This window comes from Marmota flaviventris, chromosome 8, assembly GCF_047511675.1.
Source record: "Marmota flaviventris isolate mMarFla1 chromosome 8, mMarFla1.hap1, whole genome shotgun sequence".
NCBI classification, from domain to species: Eukaryota; Metazoa; Chordata; class Mammalia; order Rodentia; family Sciuridae; genus Marmota; species Marmota flaviventris.
This window is the reverse complement of record NC_092505.1, coordinates 10,375,680-10,391,108: the sequence shown is the minus strand read 5'-3', so window position 1 is coordinate 10,391,108 and position 15,429 is coordinate 10,375,680. Positions and strand designations below refer to the sequence as shown.

The 15,429-nt window shown below is 43.3% G+C and overlaps 1 pseudogene; it reads right to left on the bottom strand.

Annotated features, from left to right (window-relative positions):
- Nucleotides 1–99: 99 nt before the first annotated feature.
- On the bottom strand, nt 100–13,104 carry LOC139706750 (zinc finger protein 667-like; annotated as a pseudogene).
- Between the last annotated feature and the right edge of the window lie 2,325 nt (nt 13,105–15,429).

Here is a 15,429-nt window from a genome sequence, read left to right as displayed (position 1 = left end):
GTTTTAAGAGCAACAAAAACACAAAAGGGGGGAAATGGAAGTTCAGGTTCTTTGGGGGAGCAGGGTAAGCGCACTGAGTAGTTTCAGACGTGGCTAAGGTCAGTGTGTGAAAACGTCTAGGGCAAATTTATTGCTAGAAAAGTGTTTGTCAGTGGGGTGGGGGGAGATGTGTGCTGGGGACATCCGGTATCGTCTAGAAACACCTCCCTGCCTCGACTGGAGGGAGTATGGCTGGTCCCCGAGAGTCAAGGCCAGGGTGCTGCTGAGCACCAGTAGCAGAAAGAGCACCCCACACCCGGTGACAGTCACCCAGGCCAAGGAGTCTGTGGCATAGAGTTTGAGAAACCCTGTCCTAGAGGAAAAGTGGAAGAGAAAAATTAACGAGGAAAGAGACTACTCCAACCAGAAAGGAGAGAAGAAAACTTTGGGGTAGTCAGAACAAACAGAAAACATAAAGTAAAATAATAGAAGTAAATTCAAAACAGAATGGATGTGGGGCTGGGGTTGTGACTCGGTGGTAGAGCGCTTTCCCCTCCTGTGTGAGGCCCTGGGTTCGATCCTCAGCACCACATAAAAATAAAGGTATTGTGTTCATCTACAACTAAAAATTACTTTAAAAAATTAAGTGGACTATGATCCAGCAGAGACACGATCATATTTTTTCAATGTAAATAGTAAGGTTTTAAGTATTTTTAAAAGACCTACATAGAACATAAAGATGCAGAAAGACTAGAAGTAAAAAGAGAACAAAAGGTATTCCAGGAAAATCCTAACCAAGAAAGCTTTTGTTATATTACTATCCTATAAAATAGGCTCGAAGCCACAAAGCATTAAAACACCATTACATTATCATAAAAAGTTTCAGCTCATCAGGGGGATAAATTAGTCCTAAACATATTTCGTGTCACAACATGGTTTCAAAATAGAGCAGAATTGGCTCAGCCATGGGGAGAACTGGCCAAGGTCACCACCACATGAACATACTGATAGCTGACACCTCTGCAGCCCGGACGATGAGCACCGTGCTGTTGAGCACATTCCAGTGCAGTTCTTTATGGAACCCAAGACACCACCTGTTATAAGATGCACCGTTAGTATTTGAACCCCTGGGAGAAAAGGAAAATGTTATCCCCTAAAATATGCCTCATATGATGGCAGGGCACAACTCAACATCAGAGGTGTTAAAGTGTGTGTGTGTGTGTGTGTCTGCATCTGTGTGTGTCTGCTGGGTGTGTGTGTGTGTGTGTGTGTGTGTGTGTGGAGAGAAAAACAAATATGGCAGTGTTAATAGTGACCTAGATGGAGGGGATCTCAGCCTAAAACCTCATGAGGCACTGGGTTCAATCCTCAGCACCACATAAAAATAAAGGTATTTTGGGTTTTTTTTTTTCCTGGAATATCTTTTGCTGTCTTTTTTACTTCCAGTCTTTCTGTATCTTTATGTTCTAAAGATATCTTTATGTTTTCTAAAGGTTTAAATTTTTTCAAAATAGGAGTTGGGGAAAATTAGAATGAAAAGGCAAATGATAACAAAGAGTCACCATTCCCACAGGTCTTCAATTTCCATATGTGTTCAAAACAGCACTTTTTTTTTTAATTAAAATTTTAATAGACAGAACTGGAAACTATCATGCTAAGTGAAATAATCTAGACTCAGAAAGCCAAAGATTGAGATTAAATAGAAAATTTAAGTCAACTAAAACACCATAAAGCATATGCAAGAGAAAAAACTAGTAAAAATCTTCTGGGTAAAAGGTTATATCGTGTACAGATTATCCTGATGCCACAGTTGGACTATTTCTGTCCCTTCAAAATTCATGCACTGAAATCTCATCCCCAGTATATTCAGCAGTGGAACTCTTGGGTGGTGGTTAAGTCTTGAGGACAGAGCCCTCAAGAGTGGAATTAGTGACCTAATAAAGGAGGTTCCGGGGAGCTGTTCACCTCTTCTGCCACTGTGAGAACAAATGGAAGGTACCATCTATGACAAACAGATCTTCACCAGACACCCATCTGCTGTACCTTGATATTGCACTCCCAGCTTCCAGAACCATTAGCAAAACACGTCTATGAATTGCTGATTCTGAACAGTCAAATCACCTGGCTTCTTTAAAATCAAATTGAAATTGTTTTTCAACTTCAACCTTACATAAGAAGTCACCCAGAGTTCTGCATCATCTTGCTTCTACTTTTAATAGTTTTGTTTCTTTGCTGCTAAAATATAGCCCTGATTATAAATGAAAAGTTAAACCTTAGTGGCAAACTTTCTTTTATTGTTAAAAGTCATCTTTGAGCACAGAACTAATGATGGAATATTTTTACCAAGTAAACGTTTCAAAATTTAGCTCTCTGGCTGTTCAGATAAGCCCAGTTTTGGAGAATTCTAGATTAATGGTCAAATGTTTTCAGTCTTTGATCATCCTTAGAGGCAGATATGAGGATTGGGGGGCTTCTATGACCTCAATTTTGTTTTTCCTCAAAAACTGACTCTCATTTCCTATCAAGATGGAGTCCTGAGGCTATGGCCATCACCAGAGTTAAATTTCTGTCCTAGAAATGCCTTTTGTTACCACTGCATTCTCACCAATAGACGAGGGATCCAAACACAGGAGCTATAAGAGGGAGGGAGTAACTAATGCAGGAGAAGATTTGTTCAAAAAAATCTAATAAATCCTCTTTCTTTTTCTAGCCTCACAGAAATTCATGGAGAATACCCAACTAGACCATAGCTTTAAAAAAAAAAAAACAAAACAGCACACACACACAAAAATGTTGCATTTGTCAAATAAAGTGAGAGGGGCCCAGAAGTGTGGCTCAGTAGTGGAGCACCTGCCAAGTATGTTCAAGGCCCTGGGTTTGATCTCCAGATTAAGAAACATAACAGATAAAAATAAAGTGAGGGGAGTTTCATACTCAGATGCTTCCTGTTTAAACCAGAGGAAGCTTTTGAGGCAGATCACAATGCCAGGTGTGGCAGGCTGATACCCTGCACGCCCAGACTTCAGGGCCTTTAGGAAACTGCTCAGAGAAGTGAGGCTGGTGACTGCAGACTCTGAACACAGGAAGCTCTCTGCAAACCCTCAAACCCCGTTAGTTACCCTCGCAGCCTGCCCCAGCATCCTGTGTCAACGGTAATTTGAGCATTTTAATAAATAACAGCTTTACTGAGAAATAATTCAGAAACCAGACAATTCACCCATTGTTTTTTTCTAATCATAAAATAGAACTCTGACTTTACATCTTACATGTTTTCCACACTCTGGAAATAGGTAAACAGCTAAAATGAGAGGAGCCCAGTATATACACCTAGAGGTTCCCCAATGTCTTCGTCTGCTTGGGCTGATATAACAAAATACCACAGACGGGGTGACTTAAAGAGCAGAAATTAACTTCTCACAGTTCTGGAGGCTGGACGTCTGAGATGTCTGCCTGGGCAAGTGCCAGCGAGGGTTCTTTTCTTGGTTTGCGGGTGACTGACTGCCTTCCCGTGTTCTTACATGGTGCAGAGAGTAAGCTCCGTGGACTCTTACGAGAACAGTGACCCGTCATGAAGACTTTGCCCTCATCTAATGCTAAATGTCCCCCAGACGCCCCATTTTCAAACACCATACATTGAGGTTTGGGGCTTCAGCATGTGATTTTGGGGGAGACACAACACATTTAGTCTGTAACATATTTCACCAGTCCCTTATTGCACACCAATATTACATGAAAAAAAAAATGTTTATAAATATAAACAATTTGTTTTCAAATAAAAAATCATTTTTCCCTGCTCTGAAGTTCCTCATTTTTTCACTCTCTCCTGGTTCTTTCCCACTAGCCTGTCTTGGCCATATTCAGTTTTCACACTGTGTCTTCATATCCATGGAGACAGTATGGTAAGACTGCTGTGGCACACTTACGAGTGCTCTTTATCCACCTAAAGACTCACTGTCAGGTGAAAGCAGCATCCTATTTTGTCAGGAAGTCCCTTTTATGTGATACTTCTAGTTTCTGAGGAACCAACTCAAACTCTTTCTTCATGTGAACTCAAATCAGGCTCAATGCCCCACCTACAAAAAAAAAAAAAAAAAAAAAAACGGTTTTTGCAATTCCATTCTGTTGTATGTGGCCAGTGAAATATCTTCAAAACTACACTAGAATAAAAATAGCCTGTGTTCTCAAAGACTTATCTAATCTCCTGAGCTTGTCTCAGTTGATATCAAATCCACAAGTCAAAAGTCACCAGTGACTTCTGCTCTTTGACTTTCAAAACTAGACACATCATCAAATCATCCCATATATACAAAATATATTAGACCTCCCTACACAAAGGTTTAACCTACAAGTTTGGGGCTTTATGATGGTGCAGAAGCAATGTGTACTGTAGAAACCGTATTTCAAATTGTGATCTTTTCCAGGCTAGCAGCAGGCCATGGGACACTCTCTTATGAAGCTGGGTGACAGCAGAGGGCACAGCTCCCAGTCAGCCGTGTGATCATGAAGGTGGATGATCAGCACCCAATACTGGGCTGCATGGTAGTTTAAGTGTGTTGTTTTTTATATTTTCAGCCTCTGATGAGTTTTATTAGGACACGGCCCCATCCTAAGGAACATCTGAGAAGACCCCAGTATATACATCAAGGAACATTTCCCCCATGCTTCTGACCGCCTCTTCCATAACCTCATTCTTTAGATTTGACAGATTTAAAACATTAGATCTTTTCTTCAGAATGTGTGTTTGGGGGCTGGGGTTGTGGCTCAGTGGCAGAAGCACTCATCTAGTATGGGTGAGGCACTGGCTTTGATCCTCAGCACCACATAAAGATAAATAATAAAGGTATTATGTCCATCTACAACTAAAAAATAAAATCCCAAATGCCCCCAATCTGAAACTTAAAAAAAATAAAAATAAAAAACAGATTGCATGTTTTGATGTCAAATCAGGGACCAGCTCCAACTATATGCCTTCCTATGCTTGCTACATTCACAGAATTTCTCTGAAGAATGATTTCTCTGATGTCAAATAAGGTCTGTGCCACTGCCTTTCCACGTTCTACACACGCAGGGTTTCTCTCCGGGATCACTCCTTTCATGGAGGATGTGCACTGACTAAAGGCCTTCCTACATGTTTTGCATGAGCACGGCTTCTCTCCAGTGTAAATTCTTTCATACAGGCAAGATGTGCAGTCTTCCTTTCCACACTGATCACATTCATAGGGTCTATCTTCAGTATGAATTCTCTTATGTCAAATAAGATATTTGGTGGCTGAATGCTTTCCCACATTCCTCACACTGATAGGGTTTTTCTCCAGTATGAATCCTCTGATGTTCAATAAGAAATGACTGGCGGACAAGTACTTTACTACATTCATTGCACTTGCAAGGTTTCTTTTCAGAATGAATGTTCTGATGTTTTTTAAAGTTTGAAGTTCCAGAAAACATCTTTTCACATTCCTTACACTCAAAGAGCTTCTTCTTCCTTCTGTGGACTTTCTGATGTTGGATAAGGAAAGGGTGAATGCCAATCACAGACCTTCTCGCCTTTATTGCATCTATACAGCCTCTTTGCACTACGAAACCTTCAAAGCAGAATAAGGATTGAAAGGCACCTAAAGTCCTTCTCACATTTATCATATTTGTAGGGTTTTCCTGAAGTGTGAATTCGCTGATAAAGTGGAAGGGGTGCAATCCTACTAAAGGTTTTCCCACATTTTCTTCATTTAAAGGCATTCTCTAAACGGTGACTTCTCTGCAGCACACTCTGACTTAAGACCTTCACACTTTTATGGGGTTTCTCTCTAATATGAATGTTTTCATGTGTAACAAGGGCTGGTTTCTTTTTGAAGCCTCTGCCATATTCATTGCATTTATGTATTTTCTTTCTACTGTGAATTCTCTTCTGAACTAAAAGGGATGACTTCCGACTGAAGGCTTTCCCACATTTTCTGCACTGGTAGACTCAACAAATTTGGAGAGATGGGCATGGACTCAAGGCCTTCCCGTTAAATGTTTCCTTTCCATTATGAATTTTTTTTTTTAATTGAACCTTTCCCCACTTTTATCACATTCATGGCTTTTCTTTCCATTGTGAGCTCTCTGGTGAGGAGTGGGAGATGAGATCTGACTGACAGCTTTTCTACAATTAGACATTCATAAGGTCTCTCTCCAATATGTGAGTTCTCATGAAGTTTAAGAGAGAAACTTCAACTAAAGTTTTCACCACAGTAATTGCATTTTAAATATTTCTTCCCTGAATTATCTTTCTTGGGGGTTTGGTTTGGAATGAATTTTTGTTGTAGCCCCACTTCTCTGTGGAAATCTTTTGTTTTGCAGAAACTGGTTTCTGATAGCCCTTTGCCTGGATTTGTTGCATGGATTTGGTGGTAATTTCTTGGTCTCACACTTAGACCCTGAGTCTGGGCCCTGAGTCTTCTTGGTGGCACCACCATTCGGGGTGCTTTCCCCTTCTCCAGTAGGGTGATGACATTTGGCCTCCAAGAGGAAAGACCCAGTGAGACCAGGTTCCTATAGTTTCCAACATGACATCTTCATACAAATCCTTCTGAATGAGGCTCAGCCATTCCCACTCCTCCTGGAAGAAGTAAATGGCCAAGTCCCCAAGAGTCACTGGTGCCTTGGATCCGACGTGCAGCGGACATCCTTTCTGCTCCCTTGAGAGTCCACCTTCAAAGAGAGGTGAAGTGCAGGAGGGACAACAATGGATAGTTTGAAGCCACTGGTAATGTGGCTTACAGCAGCAACAGGAAACGAGTACAATAAGCTTCCGTGTTTTTCCTTCCAATTTAGGACCCCCCCCAAAAAATGGACTTCTTTTGTTTTGTCAGTGAGTGGCATGATGCTGCGTCCCAGCTGGAGCCCACCACCACAAGTGCACAAGAACCCCACTGCTTGTGTGATCCCCTGCGGGACCCTGGCCCACCGCGATTCACCCATTTAAAGTGTGCCTCCCGAAGTTTTTAACAGAGAAGGACTTTAGGTGCCTTTCAATCCTTGTTCTGCAATCATGATCACTCGCTGCAGGACTTTCATCACCCCCCAAAAGAGGCTCCCCACCTATTAGCAGCCACTCCCATATTCCTGCCACCCCGTCCCTTCCCGGGCAACCCCTAATCTACTTTCTGTCAATGGATTTGCCTATTCTGGACATTTTGTGTAAGTGCAATGATACAGAATGTGATACTTTGAAGCTGGATTCTTTTTCTAAGCATGTTTTGGGGGTTCATTGGGTTGTAGTGTGTATTGATACCTCATTTGTTTTAATTTAAACATAATATTCTAGTTTATGGATAAACCACAACTTGTTTAAATCACTCATCTGTTGCTGGGCATTTGTCTGTTTCCATTTTTTGATGATGAAGAGCAACACTACTATGAATGCTCATGTACACATTTTTGTGTGGATCACATTTTCATTTCTCTTGGGTCTATACCTAGAAGTAGCGTTGCTGGCTCATATGATAACTTCATGCTTAGCTGTTTGAGGAACTGCTGGGCTGTTTTCAACAGCAGCATAGCATCTTGTAACACTGTCTTTTCATGGTATCTCAACCCACTATTAGCAAGGAACTCATAATGCAGTCCAAGACCTGGTCTCCCCAGCCCTTGGGACAACAAAGATGCTATCAGATGTTTGCAGAGACTTCTGCCATTTTCAAGTTTGCCACTCTTCACTGCCTATCTTCCTCAGTCCACCAATAACCTTGAGACTCACTGGGAGATGGAAAAACATTTCTTGTTAGAGCTTTGCATGCATTCACTGCCCCTACCCAAGCTAAGTCCTGGTTTCCTTTTCCTTAATGAGTCTACTTCTGTCTCATACTTTCTACTGCCAGCTCTCCCACTGATCCAATGCTTCCAGGATTTCCCTGCATGGATTTCATGGCTTTGCCTGTCTGATTTGCATCAGAGGAGCAGAGTGATGGGAACTAGACTTTGTACCAGTCACTTTTCTGTTGCTATAACAAATACCTGATATCAACTTTTTATAAAGAGAAAAGGTTTATTTTGGCTCACAATTTTGGAGGTTTCAGTCCGTGTTGGCTTATTGCTTTTGTACCTGTTGTGAGGCAGCACATCACGGCAGAGCACATGGTGAAGCAAAGGGTTCACCTCACGACTGGGAAAACAAAGCGGAAGAGTCCAGGATCCCACAATCCTCCTCAAGGACACACCCTCAATGACCCAAAGCCCTCCTCTCATCTTAAAGGTTCTGCCACCTCTCAGAAGTCCCATTGAGCATGGTACAGTAGTGCACACCTGTAATCCCAGCAACTCAGAAGGCTGAGACAGAAGGATCACAAGTTCAAGGCCAACCTCAGCAACTTAGCGGGGATGTCAGCAACTTAGTGAGACTCTGTCTCAAAATAAAGCTGAAGATGGTTTATTTTAGCTACATGGTTAAGCACCCCTGGATTAATCCCCCCCCCAAAAAAAAAACCAATTCCTTTGAGAATTGAAACTATTCTCAGTCTGAACTGCAAATGAGACTTTAACACATGGGCCTTTAAAAGAAATTCCAGACCCAAACGACAGCAGGAATATAGGCAAGAGAATCTGGTTCCAAGTTATTATAGAGAAATAAGGGGGCAGGTTGTTGCCAAGGACTGAATCCGGTGGATTCCAGGAATAGATTCTTTTGATTCTCCTCAAAAAGGGCAGAGAAGAGACATTCAGAGAAGGGGGTTGGTCAGCAGGCTCGAGGGCTCAATGTTGGATAAACTTCCCGCTGCTTTTTCAATGACGAATTTCCCTCCCCAGCAAATCTCCCTAGATTAAAGATGATTCTCTGGATTGTGGTTAACCAATTCCTCACATTGTGAGCCAGGCTGGAGAATTCAATGTTGAGGGAACACTGATGTGCCCTGTAGCTTTTTTTGTTTGTTTTTTGGGTCTTGGTGGCGTTTTTTGTTTGGTTTGGTTTGGTTTTTGGAATTTCCTTCACCCTTACTCTGTGGCCTTTTCAGCACCCTCAACCCCCCTATCTCTCGGATATCACAGGGTCTTCTAGCCTCGCAGGGGAGCGCTCATTCCCTCGACCCCCTCCATTACACTTGCCTCGGCTTTGATTTGCCATCTGCTCTTTCCTTTCTGACTAGTTTCTCTGATGGAAAAGCCAAGCAGCAAAAATAGCAGGTGAATAGTTTCCTCTTGGTTCTCAGTTAACAAAACACCTTCTACCCAGAGCAGTGGCCCTACGCCTCCGCGCTCTTCCTGCCCCTACTGTGGCTTCACTAATCAGTGCACACTGTATGCATATATTAAAATGTCACATTGAACCCCATTAGTGTGTGCACTTAAGTCATGTTCTTTAAATTAAAAAAAAAAAAAGCCTCCAAGGATTCTTGGCTCATTCTTGTGGTACAGTCTTAGCAGCAATCCTTTTAGAAGGTCAAAGCCACTCTGAATCGGTCACTTTCACTGTGTGCCCACTGTGTCTTTAGAATGGATCCAGTTTGAGAGATGCTTACAAATCAGGTTTAAAGTAAATGTTTCGAGGAATGTTTACAAGTCATATTTACTTTCATCTTTACACATTACAAGTCATAATTTAAATTTTTCCTCTTTATTTTCTTTAGTCCTGGTGGCAGACTTAATCTGACGAGCTGCAACAATGGAGGAAAGCTAACCAGACATTCTTTTTTTTCAATATTTTTTTTACTGGTAGATGGACACAACATCTTTATTTTATTTGTTTATTTTTATGTGGAGCCGGGGATTGAACCCAGTGCCTCCTGCATGCTAGGCAAGCGCTCTGCCACTGAGCCACAGTCCCAGCCCCACCAGACATTCTTCGTAGATGTTTCTCATTGAATTGAGGTTTCCCTGCCAGGACTGACAGGACCGAAAGGCCAGGGCTTGACCGTGAGCTGGAGATTATATGATGCCAACTAAGCCTGTGGTGACTCTGTGTCCTTATCTCTGTAAGGCTCTGTAGTCTTCAGAGATTCTCACAATCCCAGGGAGGAGGCTGCAGGCACCATCTGCAGAGCCCTCCACAGCCTTATCAGGGGCCCATCTCCATTTTCTAAAAAACACCAACTGCCCACCAGTACACCTAGGTTCAGGGTATCAAGGGGTTCCTTGCCTGATTCTTACAACTTCTCCATTTTATATGATTTCAAATAAAAAACAAAAGTTTAAAATAGAAAAGAAAAGGAACTCCATCTCAGCTCTCGGCCACGGCCTGCATCTGATCATACACTAAGATCCACGTTGAGGTCCTGGTAGCATCAGGAAAATCTGCAGCACACATGGAAAGGGTGATGGGGTGGGGGTGCTTTTGTATATGGCATTGGGACTGACATTCTCCTGGTTTGTCTTGTGGAAGACTGAAGAGAAAGCAGGGCATTGAAGGTGGGCTCTGGAGACAGACATCAGTTCACCAGAGGGACCACCCTGCCATCAGGGCCTTGGTCTAAGAGAAGGAGCAGCCCCAGAAGCAAATATCTCCTTCTCGGCATGAAGCTGACCTTCAGGGCTGGGAGACCTTGAAGAGGAGGGGATGCTGGTTCCTGAGCTGGCAGGAGTCTGAGCAGGCGGTGATGACTGCCAAGGCTCGTGGGTGGTGTCTAGAGCTGTTTGCTAAGGAGGCAGAAGTGCAGGCTGTGCGTCCCACGACTCGCTGTCACTGTTGTTGGCTCATGGAAAGGCTCACCCCATTCCTCAGTTTTGTTGGAAGGAACCCTCAAGGCTGATGGCTTGGGGTAGACACTTGCCTAGCATGTGGAAGGCCCTGCATTCAGTCTCCAGCAAAGAAGGAGGAGGAGGAGGAAGAAGAATTAGGGAAACAGGAAAGCAGTCATACTCACCAGTTAAAAATAAAATCTCTGCTTTGGATCTAAAATAGGAAAGATCAGGTGGCAGGTGCTTCTTTGAACTCATTTCAAGGGATCTAACACTAAGGGATGCAGCAAGACTGTGATGCTAACAACCAACTCATTTTAACAGTAAATTCTAGAACTGGGCTGGGGATGTGGCTCAAGCGGTAGCGCGCTCGCCTGGCACGCGTGCGGCCCGGGTTCGATCTTCAGCACCACATACAAAAAAAGATGTTGTGTCTGCCGAAAGCTTAAAAATAAATGTTAAAATTCTCTCTCAAAAAAAAAAAAAAATTCTAGAACTGGATCACAATATGATGTCTGTGGCTCTGGAATTGGAGGATCTCAGAGTATAATGAGAAACCATATGAAACTAGCAAAGATGTTGGGTAGTTGTACTGGACTACGTGGTATCCTCCAAAATTCACGTCCATCCAAAATCTCGGAATGGGACTTTATTTGAAACCAGGGTTTTGGCAGACATGAGTCAGTTAATTTAAAATAAAGCCATACTAGATTAGGATGAATCCTCATCCATTGCCTGGTGTCTTTATAAAAAGGGAAACAAAGAGACAAAGAGGACAGCCATATCCATGGGAACTGAGTGCAGATAAATAGAGACCGGTTGATGCTTCTACAAGGCCAGGAGCTCGGAGGACTGCCGGCCGCCATTGGAGCCAGGAAGAGGCAAGGAAAAATCTTCATCTGGAAGCTTTGGGTAGATCATGGCTCTGCCAACACCTTGACTTTAGACTTCTGGAATCCAGAACTCCGATAGAACCCATTCTTATTGTTTAAACAACTCCCTTACCGGTAATTTGCCAGGGCAGCAATGGGAAACTTAAAACCGAGAAAGGACGTGTGGCTCTATCCTGACCAGTTTTAATGTTTTTATGTCCCCCAGAACTTTTTTTTTTTTTAGGGTGAGGTTTCCCTAAGTTGCCCAGGCAGGCCTTGAACTCAGTGTGTCAAATGGGAAGGAGAAGGAGGCAAATGACTGCTCCAGGTCAAGTATAGGAAGCCACACATCCTTTCGTTGCAAGGGACTTACCTGATGGGGACAGGGCCTGTTGACTCACTGCCTCTTTTCCTGAGCTCTTGTTCAGAAAATGTTCAGCCCACCCAATTCCTGGGCAAACAAGAGAGGCAGGGAGCCTGTGTCATGCTCCAGAGATTCCCCATGATTTTCTTCCTGATCAAGTTCATGGTTACTTCTCCTGGCTGCCTTGTCACTCTTGGTGAGACAGAGCTGACCAGCCGTACACAATGTCTTTGTTTCTGTGTCCCCCAAAACTTTTTTTTTAAGGTGAGGTTTCCCTAAGTTGCCCAGGCAGGCCTTGAACTCAGGATTCTACTGCTGGGATTAAAGTGGTGTGCCACACACCCCAGCTTCCTCAGAGCTCTTAGTTAAATAGCCACTAACTAATGAGCCAGGCTTTTATGAGCCCAGATTTATTGCTCTTGATTTATGAATAAAAATATGCCCAGGGGCTAGGGATATAACTTGGCAGTAGAACGCTTGCCTAGCATAAGTGAGGCCTTGGGTTCTATCCTAGTAAATATTAACAAAAACAATTATGATCATTATTATCATACTCTAGCAAAAAACACTAGACTTATGGGATTATTATCTATAAGCAGGATAACCATTACAAAGACAGATTTTAAATTGGCTTGAACAATTCAATAAAAACAGCAAAAGTGGGCAGCCTCAACTCATGTTCTGTTTGCCTTTTGTCCAGGGCCTGCCCTTCAAGGTGGCTGCCAGTGAAGGGTGCCTTGCATATCTGTCCCCATGGAGTGGATGGAGTAGGGTAACAGGAGTCAACTCTTATTTAGTGCTTCCCGTGTGAAGGCCCTGTTCTAAGCACTTTGACATTTTTTATTTGATTCCCACAACAACACAATGAAGCAGATACTATTATTCCCCTTGTTTTTTAGAGAAGGACACAAAGGCATAGAAAGGTTAAGTAACTTACCTAAGATCACACGGGCAACATTTGAACCCAACTAGCCTGGCTCCAGAATACGTGACAAGCAGACTCTAGGATGGCCACCTGTAATCTCCACCTCCTGGATTCACATCTTTTGTGTAATCCCCTCCCCTTTTGTGCAGAAGGTGCAATATGACTGGCTTCTAGCCAATAGAATGGGACCCAGGTGACAGGATACCACCTCCCTATTTAGGTTTCATGTGATTGTGATATATATCTTGCTGGCTTACTCTATTGCCTTCTCGGATGGCACACTCCAGCAAAGCAAGCTGCTGGGTAGAGAGGCCCATGTGGCAAAACCTAAAGATACTCTAGCCACCAGCCAGAAAAATACTGAGGTCCTCAATCCAGCAAACCTCAAGGAACTGAATTCTACCAATAACCACAGGAGCTTGGAAGTAGATGTTTTTCTAGTTTAGTGTTTGAATGAGACCCTAACCCTGGCCTACACTTTGATTATAACCTTGTGAGAGACCCCAAACCAAGAAGCCAGCTAAGTGTCTCTGGATTTCTGACCCACAGACTCTATGAAATAGTAAATGTGTGTTGTTTTAGGCTAAGATCAGGGCTAATTGTTACGCAACAATCAATAACTAATACAACCCTGCTAGAACTGAGTTACAGCTTGACCACAACTTGCTGACCTTGCACTATCTCTGGATCTCAATCCTGGTCAAATGAGACCAACTCATTCCATTTATTCACTCAACTACTGTCTATTAAGCAACTAGAGTGCTAGGAACACAGTTCTAGGTATTATCTAAGAGAGAATGAGACAGAGTCCCTGCATGTAAATATGTCATGGCAGATTGCAGCAAGTGCCATGATGAAGCATAAAGCAAAAGATAGTAGATAAAAAATGTCAGGGCCAAAAGTGGGGCCAGGGATGGCTCAGTAGAAATGAAACATTTGAGTGAGAGACCTAAAGGAGGCAAAGGAGCAAGATTTGCAGATATTCAGGGAAAATTGTGTCCTCGCTAAGGGAAACAGCCAGCTCAAAGGCACTGTGTGGGAACATGGTTTGCAAGGATCAAGGCTTGGCAGGAGGTCCAGTGTGGCTACGGCAGAGGGACCCGGGAGGGGAGTGAAGGCACCCTCAGAATGTCCTCACAGTGCACAGTCCACAGGCAGTGGATGGAACCCAGAAAAGCCTACATCCAAAACCCGAGGCCCTACCCCCCATCCTGAGGTGAACTTCTGAGGGTGACCCAAGGCAGTAACTTGCAAACAAGGGGTGTGCAAAGGTTATTCACAGGGAGGGCGACAAGAGGGGGCGGGGGCTGGGTGCTTCCGGTCTTCTCCTGTGCATGTGCACACTTATCCCTGACCTCAGTTAAAGCCTGGATTCCCTGACTTGGCCCAGTCCAAGGAGGTCCTGCCCACGCTGTTGTGGAGTCCAAGAGCCAGCATGGGATTCTCAGTCCTCTTCATTTGAGTCCTGCATTACACAAGTTAGTCGTTTCATTGCCAGATTGCCTCGTGCATATCTTTTACGGTTTTAAAAGATTTTAAAAAGACATCTGGGAGTCAGATCTGGCACCAGGTTATGATCTATTACGGTGTGTTTTCTGTGCAAGAATGACAACACACGGTCCCAGACTCGCCATAAAGGCCTCAGCCCTTGTCATTGAGACTGGACAGTTAGACCTACTTATTTGTCCCCATGTTTTTCCTCTGAGGATGAGTTGGCCTCAATTCAAATCCACGTTGCTTCATTTTTAAATGGGCTATCTTGAGGAAATACCTTAAGACAGCAAAGACTTTGGTTCCAAGTACAAAACACCCAACCCAAATCATAGGAGCAGAGTTAAAAAAAACAAAAAACTCATGCATATGATAATCATGAAAGAGGGATAATAATAGACAAGAGATGTTGTTATGGTTTGGATATGAGGTGTCCTCCCCAAAGCTCCTGTGTTAGTGCAGAATATTTAGAGGTGAGATGATTACGAGAGTTGGAATCTAATCTGTCCATTTATTTGAATGTCTGGATGGTAACTGTAGGCAGGAGGGCTGTGGCCTGAGAAGGTGGGTCACTAAGGGTGGGCTCTGGAAGGGTACATCTTCCCACTTCCGTCTCCCTCTCTCTGCTTCCTGGCTGCCATGAGGTGAGCAGCTTTCCTTCAGCCTTGATGTTCTGACCTTGAGCCCCGGGAAATGGAGTCCACCGTGGACTGAACCTCTGAAACCAGGAGCCAAAATAAACTTTCCTTCTCAACATTGTTCTTCTCAGGTGTTTTGCTCACAACAGCGAAAAGCTGACTAACAAGGACGTCAACACATATTGCAAATCTGAAAAGTCAATAAAGGAAGGGCAGTTGGAGTAGTGAAGCCCAGAAACTAAGTATGTAGAGAAAGGTTCAGTCAATGAATAACTCAGAGCCCCCCAGAAAGGCTCAGGGTGGGAATGAGCTGAGTACCTCAGGAGGCAAGACCAAGGATGAAGTTGAAAGCAGGGAATTGAGTGACAGTCTGGATATGAAGGTTTTAGTCCTTGGGGTTCATTCATTCCAGCTTCCACAAGGCTACCCTTCCTCAGATGCCACAGGCTTATTCTCTCTTAAAAAAAATAAATTAAAAAAAAAAAAACGGAGGGAGTAACATCAGCAAGGTAC